Source organism: Pseudonaja textilis, chromosome Z, assembly GCF_049901715.1.
Source record: "Pseudonaja textilis isolate UNSWEBS1 chromosome Z, rPseTex1.2, whole genome shotgun sequence".
Lineage (NCBI taxonomy): Eukaryota > Metazoa > Chordata > Lepidosauria > Squamata > Elapidae > Pseudonaja > Pseudonaja textilis.
The window spans coordinates 34595737-34609272 of record NC_142008.1 but is presented as its reverse complement, the minus strand read 5'-3'; positions in this window follow the sequence as shown (position 1 = coordinate 34609272).

Below are 13536 nucleotides of genomic sequence, written 5' to 3'. Positions count from 1 at the left end.
GAGTGTGGGTCATCAGCCAGTTACAAATCTATCTGGTGATGATATTGTCTAACCCACATTCTTCTATTTTATCAAATAGTAGGTTGCAGTTTATTTTATCAAATGCCTTACTGAAGTCCAGGTATATGCAGTTCACTGGTCCACTAATTCAGTCAGTTTTTTAAAAGAATGCAATAAGATTTGTCTGGCATGATCAAATCTTGTTGACTTCTAGTTATAACTTTGTTTTTCTCTAGATGTTTGCAGATTCATTGCTTGATTAGTTTTTACAGGATCTTTCCAGGTAATGTTGTCAGGTTGATAGCTCTTAATTTTCTGGATCCATGTTTTCCTTTTTTGAAGATGGGAATCACATCAACTCTTCCTGTCCTCTAGTAGTTTCCTGATAGCAATGGCAATAGCAGTTTGGTTTCAGCCAAACCCCAACCAATGAGAACACACCCCCCCACCCAATCAGAACACAGCCAAGCCCCTACCCAATCAAGCCACACCCCCACTAACAGTTAAAAGGAAGAAGCAGCTGCAAGCTCACATTACTCTGAGAAGCACAAAGCCAAAGACACAAGCATGAAGATGATGAATGAGACTTCATCGAAACGTCGCCTAGCTACTTCCAATTTTATGTGGGAGAAAACCCAAATAACCAAAGATCCACATACAAATACCCGCGAAAACCTCAGAAAACACACACACACACACACACACACACACATATATATATATATATATATATATATATGTGTGTGTGTGTGTGTGTGTATATATGGTATTCGGCTTTGTTTGGGTATTTTCCCACGTCATTACAAAGCCGAATACCATACGTGTAAGTACCCACGAAAACTTAAGAAAAAAAAACACACACACACACATATGTGGGTGTGTGGGTGTGGTATTCAGCTTTGTTCGGGTATTTTCCCACGTCATTATAGTTGTGCTTTTAAAGTTGTAGCAATGTTTCGGCAGAATCTCATCTGCCATCATCAGGCTTCTGTATTGTGTTTGTCTGTGAGTCAGACTTTCACAGCTGTTTCAGTTTTAAATTTGGGGCTAGCCTACTGCTGTGCCAAAATGGTTTTTTCTTCATCCTGATTGGTTGGGAGTCTTGGTCTGTGTTTATTGGTCTTGGAGTTTGCTGTGTTCTGCTTGATTGGTGTTTCTAATATCTTCTGTCTGTTTTGTGGCTTTTTTTGTCTTGATTAACTGGCAACATTGTGTTCCTGTATTGGAGGCTTTTAGTGCGGCTTGGCTCCGAGTAAATGGATGGCTATCATTTATTAGGAAGCTAGGTTTCATCTGGGTGCCTGGTTGGGGTATGTCTGAGCTGGAAGTATCAGGGGAATCTGTTTGTGCCCAGTTGTTTGCCTGGCTTGTGGTGTGGAGATTTTTTTGTTTGTAAGTGCAGGCTTCCAAATAATTGACAGTCTGGTGGAATCATTTCTTCTATTCATGCTTCCAGGTCTTTTTTCAATCTCTATGGCTTCTCTGATAATTCTGTGGCTGGGTTTTTCTATAGTGGCTAGGGTTTTGGTGCCATTGAAGTTGATGCTATGACCTGTTGCTTTCATGTGTTGGACTAGTGAGGAAGTGTGTTCCAGCTTTTTTACTGCATTTTTGTATTCATCCAGGCGGGTACTTATTCTTCTATTGGTCTGTCCAATGTATGTGGCCGGGCATGATGCACAGGGGACTTCATATATGCCTTGGTTTTCCAGGTCAATTTTATCTTTGGGGTTTCTTAGGATGGCTGCTATTTTTCTGTCTGTTTTGAAGGCAGTCTTGATGTGATGCCTGTGTAGTATCTTACTGATTTTGTCTGTAGTACCTCTTATGTAGGGTAGGACAGCTGTTCCATAGGTCTGTTCTTCTTCTAGGTCTCCATTATCGTCTCAGTGTGTTTTTGTGGATCAAGCCGGTGATTTTGCTTTTGTGGAAGCCGTTAGCTGTCAGTACTTTAGTCAGGATGCATAGTTCAGTCTTTATGTGTGTCTTGTCTGCCAGGCGTTTGGTTCTGGTGATTAGTGTTTTGGCCATGGAGTTTATCTATGCTGGGTGGTGGTGGGATTGGGCGTTGAAGTAGCGGTTGGTGTGTGTTCTCTTCTAGTATATGGTGTGTCCTAGTGTGCCATCTGGTTGTTTTTTTTTGTACATTAGTACATCTAGGAATGGTAGTTGTTTGTTTGTTTCTGTTTCCATGGTGAACTTGATTTTGGGGTGTATGCTGTTTAGGTGTGTTAGGAAATTGTTTAGGTTTTCTTTTCCATGGGGCCAAATCACAAATGTGTCATTGATGTATCTTAACCATAGTTTGGGTTTGTGGGTGGCATTAGCTAGGGCTCTGGATTTGAATTCTTCCATGAACAGGTTTGCAATGACGGGTGACAGTGGTGATCCCTTAGGGGCTCCTTCAATTTGCTTGTATCTTTGTCCTTTGTATATGAAATATGTGTGGTTAAGCAGTGTTTTGTTAGTTCCATGAGGTGTTTAGCTGGTTGGTATTTATTTTTGATGATTTCAAGGGTTTCTTTTATTGGGACTTGAGTGAATAGTGAAACCACGTCGAAACTTACAAGCAGATCTTCTTGTTCTACGTGTAGATCTTTGATCATTTCCAAGAAGTGATATGAGTTTTGTACATGTGAAGCTGCTGCTTCAGCATGGGGCTGTAGCTGCTTTGCTAAGTGTTTAGCTAGGTTTTGTAGTGGTGCTTCTCTGGAGCTGACTATGGGTCTGAGAGGTATGCCTTCTTTGTGTATTTTTGGGAGGCCTTATAGTTTGGGGCATCTGGAAGATTTTTCTCTTGGGATGATCATCTGTTGGATCTTTTTGCTCATGTGGCTGGTTATAATTTTCTTCTTGGTTATTTTTTCCAGATATGTGGTGGGGTCTGTGTTTATGGGTTTGTATGTGGAGTCTTGGAGTAGGTGTGTCAATTTTGTTTTGTAGTCTTTTTTATCCATTTCTACTGTGGCATTACCTTTATCTGCTGGAAGTATGATTTTGCTGCTGTCATTTTTTAGGGCTTGCAGGGCTTTTAGTTCCTCTTTGTGCAAGTTGCTTTTGGGTGGTTTGCTTGTGCATAGGATGTTAGTAACTTGGTGTCTTATTCTATCAGCTTCATCTGTATTTAATTTAGTTAGGCTGGATTCTACTGCACATATGATGGATTCTGTGGGGATTTTTTTGGGTGCTATAGCATAATTGAATCCTTTGGTTAGGACATCTGTTTCTGTTTTGGTGAGTTCTCTGTTGGAAACGTTATATACTTTAAAAGCACAACTATAATGATGTGGGAAAATACCCGAACAAAGCTGAATACCATACATGTAAGTACCCGCGAAAACTTAAGAGAAATATATATATATATATATGCAGGTCTTGGCGTGTTTGGGTCTTTTCCCATGTAAGATTAAGAATATCTTGTCAATGTTTCAACAAGGTCCAACTCACCATCTTAAGGCTGGTGCTTTCGGCTTTGTGCTTGTGCAAGCAAAGCCTGATTGGAGCTGCCATCTCTCTATAAATACTGGTGGGGAGGTGTGGTGTGCTGGCTCTGTTGTAAGCAGGCTGGTTGGCTGTGTTGTTATTTCTTGATTGGTTGATGGAGTTGATGTTTGCAGATTGGTTGGCTTTTTCGTAGGAACCTTTGTGGCTGAGGTGCTGGCTGTGTGTCTATCAGCCTCCTGTGTTGTAACGACCTGTGTCATGGGCTGTGTGATGACCTGAGTTCTATTGTTGTGACATCCTGGGTCTTGTGCTGTAATCTCCTGGGTCGTTGACTGTGTTGTAACATCCTGAGGTTCTGTGGTGTGACCTCCTGAGTTCCGTGATGTGATATCCTGAGTGGGTGACTGTGATATAACATTCCAGGTTTTGGTTTGGCACCGAGTTTGAGGTCTGGCTATGTGTTCATAGTGTATGTCAGTTTGCTGGGTTTGGGGTTGGGGTGTGTGGCTGCTGGTGATGCAGCCTTGGTCTGGTTTCTGGATGGTGGTTGCTTTTCATCTATGGGATGGGTTTGGGTTTGAGTCTGGTGAGTGAGATTGGTGGTGGCATCATGTGTTGTTTTGGGTCCGGTGTTGGTTTTTGTGGCTGGGATTCATTTCTTGATAAGGGCTAGTTTCCAGATGTCTGGTAGGCAGGAGGTATCGTCCCATTTATTCATTTTATGGGGGTGTTTCTCTATTTCAATGGCTTCCCTGATTATTCTCTTGTTGAAGTGTGCTGTATTGGAGATTAATTTGGTTCCCTCAGAATTAATTTCATGTCCTGTAGCTTTAAGGTGCTGGAAAAGGGAGGAAGTATTTTCTTCTTTTCTGACTGCGTTCTTGTGTTCTGCAATGCATGCATTTATTCTCCTGTTGGTTTGTCCAATGTATGTGGCTGGGCAATTGTTGCATGGTATTTCATAAACTCCTTGGTTTTGTAGCTGGATCTTGTCTTTGGGGTTTCTTAGGCTGTTGGCTATTTTTTGGTCAGTGCCGAAGGTTGTCCTGATATTGTGTTTGTGGAGAATTTTGCTGATTTTGTCCATGGTGCCTTTGATGTAGGGAAGGAGGGCGATACCGTTGTCCTGTTCTGTGTCTCGGTTTTTTTTGGGTGTCTCCCTTAGGATTAGGTTGGTAATTGTGTTTCTTTGGAATCTGTTGAAAATTGATACGTTAGTGAGGGTGTATAATTCTGCTCTCAGGTGGTCTTTGTCAGCTAGGTGTTTGGTTCTGGAGATGAGGGTCTTGGCTATGGAGTTGATTTGTGTAGGATGGTGATGGGATTGTGCGTTTAAATAGCAGTTGGTGTGTGTTTTCTTCCAATGGATGGTGTGTCCTAGGGATCCATTGGGTTTTTTGTAAATTAGGACATCCAGGAAGGGAAGTTGGTTGTTGGCTTCTGTTTCCATGGTAAATTGTATTTTGGGGGGTAGGCTGTTGAGGTGTGTGAGGAAGTTGTCCAGTTTTTCTTTCCCGTGGGGCCAAATTACGAAAATGTCATCTACATATCTGAGCCAGAGTTTGGGTTTGGGTTCAGATTTGTCTAGAGTGTTGGTTTCAAAGTGTTCCATGTATAAGTTAGCAATGATGGGTGAGAGGGGTGATCCCATAGGTGCTCCTTCTATCTGTTTGTATCTTTGTCCATTGTAGATGAAGTATTGGTTAGGCAGTGGTTGGTCAGATCTAGGATGTGCTTAGGGGGGTTGTATTTGTTTTGGATAGCTGTCAAGGCTTCTTTAATAGGTACTTGCGGGAAGAGGGATATGACATCGAAGCTCACGAGTAGGTCTCCGGGTTGTAGATTTTGTTTCTTTATTGTTTCTATGAAGTGGAAAGAGTTTAGTACGTGTGAGGTGATGGATTCTGTGTAGGGCTGGAGTTGTTTGGTGAGAAATTTGCAAGATTCTGTAGAGGTGAGCCTATGGAGCTGACTATGGATCTCAGTAGTGTTCCTTCTTTGTGTATCTTGGGGAGGCCATAGAGCTTAGAGTATCTGGATGATTTTTCTCTGGGGATGACATAAGTGTGTCACAGACGAACCCAATACACAAGCCTGATGATGGCAGATGAGATTCTGCTGAAATGTTGTTACAACTTTAAAAGCACAACTATAATGACTTGGGAAAATACCCGAACAAAGCTGAATACCATGCATATAAATACATGTGAAAACTTTATATATGTGTGTGTGTGTGTGTGTGTGTGTGTGTGTGTGTGTGTATGTATATGTATATGTGGATCTTTGGCTATTCGGGTTTTCTCCCGTGTAAAATTGGAAGTATCTTGGCCAAGATACTTTCAATTTTACATGGGAGAAAACCCGAATAACCAAAGATCCACATACAAATACCCACGAAAACCTCAGAATGAAAATATATATATATATATATGTGGCATTCGGCTTTGCTCGGGTATTTTCCCACGTCATAGTAGCTGTGCTTTTAAAGTTGTAGCGACGTTTCAGCAGAATTTCATCTGCCATCATCAGGCTTCTGTATAGTGTTCATTTGTGAGTCAGGCTTTTATAGTCTTTTACAGGCTTTTACCACTATAAAAGCCTGACTCACAGATGAACACTATACAGAAGCCTGATGATGGCAGATGAGATTCTGCTGAAACGTCGCTACAACTTTAAAAGCACAGCTACTATGACGTGGGAAAATACCCGAGCAAAGCCGAATGCCGTACATGTAAGTACCCGCGAAAACTTAAGAAAATATATATATATACACATACATACATACTTAAGTTTTCGTGGGTACTTACATGTATGTTATTCAGCTTTGTTTGGGTATTTTCCCACGTCATTATATTCTGCTTTTAAAGTTGTAGCAACGTTTTGGCAGAATCTCATCTGCCATCATCGGGCTTCTGTATTGTGTTCGTCTGGGAACACTATACAGAAGCCTGATGATGGCAGATGAGATTCTGCCGAAACATTGCTGCAACTTTAAAAGCACAACTATAATGACGTGGGAAAATACCTGAACAAAGCTGAATACCATACATACATACAAAAGTAACCTATGTAGTTACTTTTGAAAAAATAGATATCCAAACCAGGAATATGATCAGATTGCTAAGTCTAAGCAGATATTATGTGGTGTTGAATATTATTGCTTTCAATGATTTGAAACACAATGTTCTGACCCAACCTGGTTCCAAGAGAGCAAACACAGGGCAAAGGCAGCAGACCCCACCTTTTAAGGTTTCATTCATGAATTTTGTTTCTTCACAGATAAAGGGCTGCTTCCAACTTGCTCTGACAAGAAGGAGCCTTGCCAAGTTGTTCTTCAAGGCTGCCAAAAACCCACAGATAAGAAATAGTTTACAAGAGTTTTCAAATACTAAGTAAAATGTTTCAGAGCATCTTTGTCTTCTGCAAAGAACGCTTCTTCAAACCTGGCTTTTATCCTCTTGAGGGAGGAGCCATTACCTTGCAGCCTTACTTCCAAGTCGCCCATCTGCTATAACTGCTCTCTCCTACGAGCAATCCTGCAGCTCCTCGGGAACCTCCTCATCACTGCTGCCAGCCCCCACAATCTCTGAAGGCAGAAATCCACTCTCTAATGGTCCTGGCCCTGATCTGAGTCCTCGCTCTGCTCCACTGTTTGCACCTGCTGCCGGCTAACCACAACACACAATCAGTCAATGTGCTTAAGTAAATATAAATCATAAAAATATAAATCAGAAAGGAAAGCTTTTGTCTTGTTTTGAAAGCAGATCCTGTTTCACCTTAGCAGAAAAAGCTTTGAAACCCTTGTTACTCTTGTCATTGTTATTCGCAGAATATCTACTATCATAGGATCCCTAATGTGAAGGAAAAAAGGAGGCTTAAACTGCAAGTTGAGATGTGTGTGTGTGTGTGTGTGTGTAGAGAAAGTAAGACTCACAGAATGAAGTGGCATGTAACCCTACTTTTAGATGGTCTCTGGGTGTCAACTCTTATGGAGAAAAAATTTAGCCCCCTCCTGTTCTGTGTAGGCTGTGATTTAAAGTGGATTGATTTAGAAACAAAACAAATAAAAAGAAATACTTGATGTGAGTGGAAAGGATCATCCTAAGATCTTTTTTAAAAACATTTTATGGTTTGAATCAAGAAATATAAAGATGGCTTTCTTTAGGCCAGATCTCCACTTAAATTTTCATTTATTTATGCACTGAGTTTTTCACCCTGAAGACATGTACTCCCCCCGCCGCCCCCAATGATGCAGTAGAATTCTTGAGGCGTGGGAACATGGTTTAAAATTTAAAAGGAAATCATTTCAGGATAGTTTTATAATATTTGTCACTTGTCACAATGACCTTGTTTAGTTAATAGCTGCCAACAACCTTTCAGATGTAATCTTTTATAAATAAATGTAAGAGGATGACTTTCTCAGGAAAAGCCATATTTTTTAAAATTGGCAAATGTAAAAAGGCTTGTGTCAGAAAACTGCTGCAGATGGAGTTTTATATCATGGAATGGGCTGACATGTAAAACTTGGATGTGCATGAGAAATCACATTTTAAATAAAATGTATAAAGACGTTATCTATCAGCAGTGAAAATTATTTTTCAAGCAATAGCTGCTTAGTTGAATTGTGCTCATTTTAAACAATCCTCAACATATGTCTGGAATTGAGTCTGGAATTATGTTCAGAATTTGTTATAGTCATAAGTCATGTGACCATAAATAAATTTCTGGCTTTTTTCACAGTGGTCATTAAGTGAATTCCATAGTCATTAAGTGACGCCATTCATTTGAATGGGCACTTTTTGGCATAAACTGGTAAAACACATTGTAAATCAAAGTCATGTGACCATGGAACATTGTGACAGGCTGTAAAGCAAGTCTGCCTGACATGCAGTTTCTTGACTTTGGGTGGGGTTGGATTAGTGTAACCATTTGCCACAATCAGGGTGCTTTACAGGTCATAAACCACCACAGCTACCATAAGTTCAAAGTCATAAAATGGTTATTCAGCAAAGATACTTTGATAACTGAACGGTTTGAGTATTGTTCTTTGTTGGAAACTGAGATTTCATCTGGTGGTTAAGGCACCAGGTTATAAACTAGGACATCATGAGTTCAAGTCCCACTTTAGTCATGAAAGCTAGTGAGTGATTCTGGGAAAATCATTCTTTCTCAGCCCTACAACCTCATATATTTATTTTTGTGGGAAAAATAGGAGGAGGAAGATGTGTTGGATATCTTTGATGCCATGTCTTAGTTGTAATATTATTAAAGGCAGGATTCAAACAAATAAATATTAAACAATCAATGGTCCCTGGTCATGATAGCTGTATATGATGTCTAGAGTTAGGAATATGTTGTCTTTGTTGTTGTTTGTTGCTGGGTTGAAACAACAGAAGGGAATTGTACTCTGGTTTTGTTTATAAATGCCCTTTTTCAGGGACAGGGATCAGCCCCCAAGGTCAGCCCTGCAAAACCTGTTTTTTCTGCTCTTAGGGTATATCCTCTGGGATATTTGCAAGGTAATGTAAAATGGGAAAGAGACAAACCTTCAGCCTTTTTTAAATCGGCACTTTGGTATGAAAAAAGGAAAAAAAAGATTGGAGTTTCAGTCACACAGCTGCAGTCACCATCTTAATCCTCTTTTTATACCTGCAGAGAATCCCAGACCTAAGGTCATAGCTCTTTACACAATTCATCTTTTCATCTTTTCCATATCGCTCACAGTCCAAGGAGGAGAAACACGCTGGTTTCACATAAATTTATGCTGGTAATCCAAAGCATATGGTGAGATTCCTCACAGTAGCTGCCTAGACCAGATTTATTTCACCAATATGTTGCTTTGTGGATCTCCTTAGACTGATTCCCACTGAAAGGGCATGTCAAATAGATTTTTATATAAATTAGGCCTCTGACAGGAAACATATAATTGTATCCCTCTTTCTATCTGCCATTCCATTGTTTGAAAAGATTATTTTGCTTCTGCTTAATGGGAGGCAAAGACCCTTCAATTCACTATTTCTTCATTATCCCAGCATTTTTCCTCAGGTTGCAGGATGCACTTTTCAGATCAGTGATTTCCATTTCATGTGGTCAAACACAGCAATTGGGTTCTATGGAATGATTCTGATGTCTATGTTAATTGTGACTTTCCACCTTTGCTTTGATCTTCTGCGCAGGATTTGGCATTGATGTTGAAGTGATAGGCAATACAGGCAATTATATGGATATTGCTAATAGAATATGTCCATACCATTGTAGAGGATTTCCTCACATTTTTCTGTTATTAGTGCAATACCCATATGCTGCCACATTGTAACATTGTTGAACTGATTAAGAAAAGAAACTCCTAATGACTAGTGGAGCGTGCACCTCTTCATGGCATATAGTAATATTGAGCAGCCCATCATTTTATATGCTTTTAATATTAGGTGACTCATTTAACAATGTCTTGTTTAACAATGAAAATTCAAATTGTGGTTGTACATCATGGACTATCTGTAGAGAAGGAATCAGCTGAATTAATTCGCTCTCAGATTCCAAAATTACTTTTCTTGCATTGTACACGGTAAATCTCAGTTAATCAAAACACATTACTAAGTCTATTACTGAGGATCTCAAGGGGCAAATCTCATTTCAGGTTCTTCAGATCACTCAAGAAACCATTTTCTTTGTTTAATGATAATGTTCTTCATTTCAGTTAACTTCTCAATCAGTTTGGTAATTTCAAGCAAGTGGTTTCAATATGTTTTAGAATGTAAAGTGTTAAATAAATTAGTTTGGGGAAAAAAAAGAAAGAAATGTGCTCCTCTGTTTAATTCCATGGCCCTAGCATCAAAGAGATGGATCACAATAAACCAAATATTTGGAAATGTAGTTGTCCTTTGAAAGGCAAACATTTAATAAAAAAAAGCCCAAGCTTGAAAATGTCAAGCGTTACTCATCCTCATCAAAGCTATGTTTTTCTGACTGTTTCAGCAGGTATTACATGTTATTTGAATCTAAATGCCTAGGCACATGAAAGATGACTAACAATTTTCTGGAATTTTTTTTTTTTTACTATTTTTCCATTAAGGCTCTATTTCCTTTTTCAAAGTTTACAGTAAAAGCAAAATAACAACAGATTCTCTTTTATGCATTAATGGGGTAACACTGTTACCTCCAAATAAACTCAGTTTAGGCATTATGTTAATTTCTTTAGTCCCATGTTCCTAGAATGTGAACAATCTTTTCCAGAGTTGATCTGATAATATAAGTAAAAAGACCGTCACCACACTTACATGCAAGGCTCTTATCACTATTGTCATTCTACTTTAATTTGTACAATTAAACAATATCTACAAAGGAATGCCTACCTTTTCTTCTAATTTGGCATAACTTTTCAAATTTGGAATTTGCCCACAAATTATCCTTTCATTCTTGCTGCCTCTTTCTATTTCAAACACTTGTTTTTAAATTTGCATTTTTCTTAACTGACAGTTCTTTTCCTTAGATTCCTTTCTAACTAAGACAATTCATCTTTCATTACCCCCACTCTTCAAAATGTCCTTTCTTTATTTCTTTGTTGCCTAAGTAACTGTAGAAGGAATAGGGGATGACCTGGAAAAAGAGAAGAAGAGTTGTTACCAAGACAGTGGTGAGATATAAGGGGCACGGGCCTGCTCTAGGAAGCAACTTGAGCAAATGTGTCAGACTAGCCCCTCCTTATTTCAAAATAAGTTAAAGGGAGGGAGGGACTGAGACATATTCAGACTTACAGGATACTGTTACTGTAGCTTTAATAATAAAAGTAGTATTGACTGACATTGCATTGGTTTTCTGTTTGGTCGACCTTGAAAAGCTGAGAGTACCAGAGGAAATAGTGTTTCTTCTTCTGTTCCCAAGTCTTCTGACCACTGGGGACATTGCTAATTTAAGCTTCTTGGATCTCAGTCTCCCCTCTTGCCACGAACTTTCTCTTTCTGCTCTTCTAACAAGTATGACAGAATGATTGCCCTATACTGGCTCTGTTAAAAATGAACTTTGGCCTCCCTTAGAAAAATTGTGAGCATAGATGTTTTTTGGACTGATTTCTCTTCTTAATTATTTAGAATGTTTATAATCATTTTGTGAGAGTGCAACAGAATAATCAGTTCTTTCAGGAATTCACTACCTAAGTTAATTTTATCTCATATAAGATGTGGAACAATAACAATCAGCCTTGCAATCTGTTTATATAAACATCCTTTTAAAATAAAGTACTCCATTTCATGTACTCTGAGAGATTTTCAGTTAGCTGCTATTTTTGGAAAACTTCCTACCATGAGTTCATGGTTAAGCCAATGACAATCATCAGCTTAATTCTAAAATTTATAGTTAGATTTTTTTCATTGAACACCTGTTCAATGCAGTCTAGACCCACTCTCTCTCTGTGTGTGTGTGTGTGTGTGTGTGTGAGTGAGAGTGTGTGTAAATAATGCTATCTCTACCAAATTTTAATCAGTAACATTAATACTTCTAAAAATACAACAAGACTAAAATGACAACTTCCAGCAGTAAACAATTTCCAGTTCTTTAAATTTTACAAGTAGTGAGAAAAATATTTTTTACAGGAGGAACAGAAACCTCTGCTCCTTTCATTTAACGGGAGAGAAACTGAAGCTTGCTCCATGATGCACCTCCTACCACTGGAAGTCTTAAAATGAAGGTCCAGTGTACTTCCTAAAATGTCATGCATGCCCATCTTTGTTTACACTCCACTACAGTTTAATTCTGAGTGTAAATTCTCATGATAAGCTTCAATGAATTGATGGAAGTTTCTTTTAAGAATCTGAAAGCACGGTTGTGTTTCTGTTATACTTCTATAAATCTAAGAAGAATTAAACAAGGAAAACTGTGATAAATGAGAAGAGAAAAATGCCTTTCAGAAACCATAGTTTATCATTAGGAAAAAGAAAGGCAAAAATCATCAACCTATACTGTTCAATCTATTTTAAAACAGTTTTTTCATATTTTAATATTATGGCTGTGTCTTATCATGTCATTTGCCAAGCAGCGGTTCTAGATTTTTTAAGTTGTCCAGCAAAGGGCCATGCTAGCCTTGCCCATTTGGATGCCTCCTGTTGTGTTGGAGTTATAACCTAAAACTTGAGAAATTACTATTAAGTTTTATGTAATTAAAAAAAACAATACAAATTTAAAACAGAAAAATATATATAAAATATATTTTTATCGATTTTCATCACAAAGTCCATACATTTTTTCCAGTTTTTTAAACTATTTATTATTGTTCCTTTCCTAATCAAACCAGTTAATGAAATTTCTATAAAGTGTACCATCTTCACAATACATTTGTCCATTAGGGGTATTTTTTTGTACATCTTTGTATACGTACATCTTTGTGCACGTACAATAATGGCCTCCTGCATCTTCCCTCCATTTTGTTGGATTGGTCCCGGATCAATGTATTGATATTTTTTATTTGCTTCTTCTGGCAACTAGACATTCCTTCTGTACAATGGAGTACTTCTTCCATGGTGATCTTCTCCAAAGAAGAACACACAGATTGCCATTTTTTTTTCGTTTCTAAGAAAGTAGCTGTTTATTGCAGCAAAAACTATCCAACAATTCTTCAAGAAGGAAAAAAAATAGAAAATCCTTCCATGCTGAGCAAATCTGGTATCTCTTGCAGCTACAGATTCTTACTTCATGCTGCTGACATTGAAACAACAACAAACCTTGCTCTTTAAGAGGAAATGTGTTACATGAGTTCTGTTTTTAAATCTTGAGTGTTTCTCAGAGCCCAAATATGGGTCAAACCATCATTAGTATTTGAGTCCCTATGTCCCCCAAAGAGACCTAAATCTATAACCCTCTTGAAGCCCATTGATTAATAACTATTTCTTGTATATAAGTGATGTAGAATAAAATCACAGTGTTTTTGAACTCTATCTTGGGTTCTGGCTACTTATGCCTGACATCTGATTATCTTAACAATATCTACTAATTGGAAATTAAATGAAAGAAATGCTTTCTCTTGAGGGCTATTTATTAATGTACACAACTGTACTACAAGACCCATAAAAGAAATGTTTAAATAAAATTAATTTCTTTCTA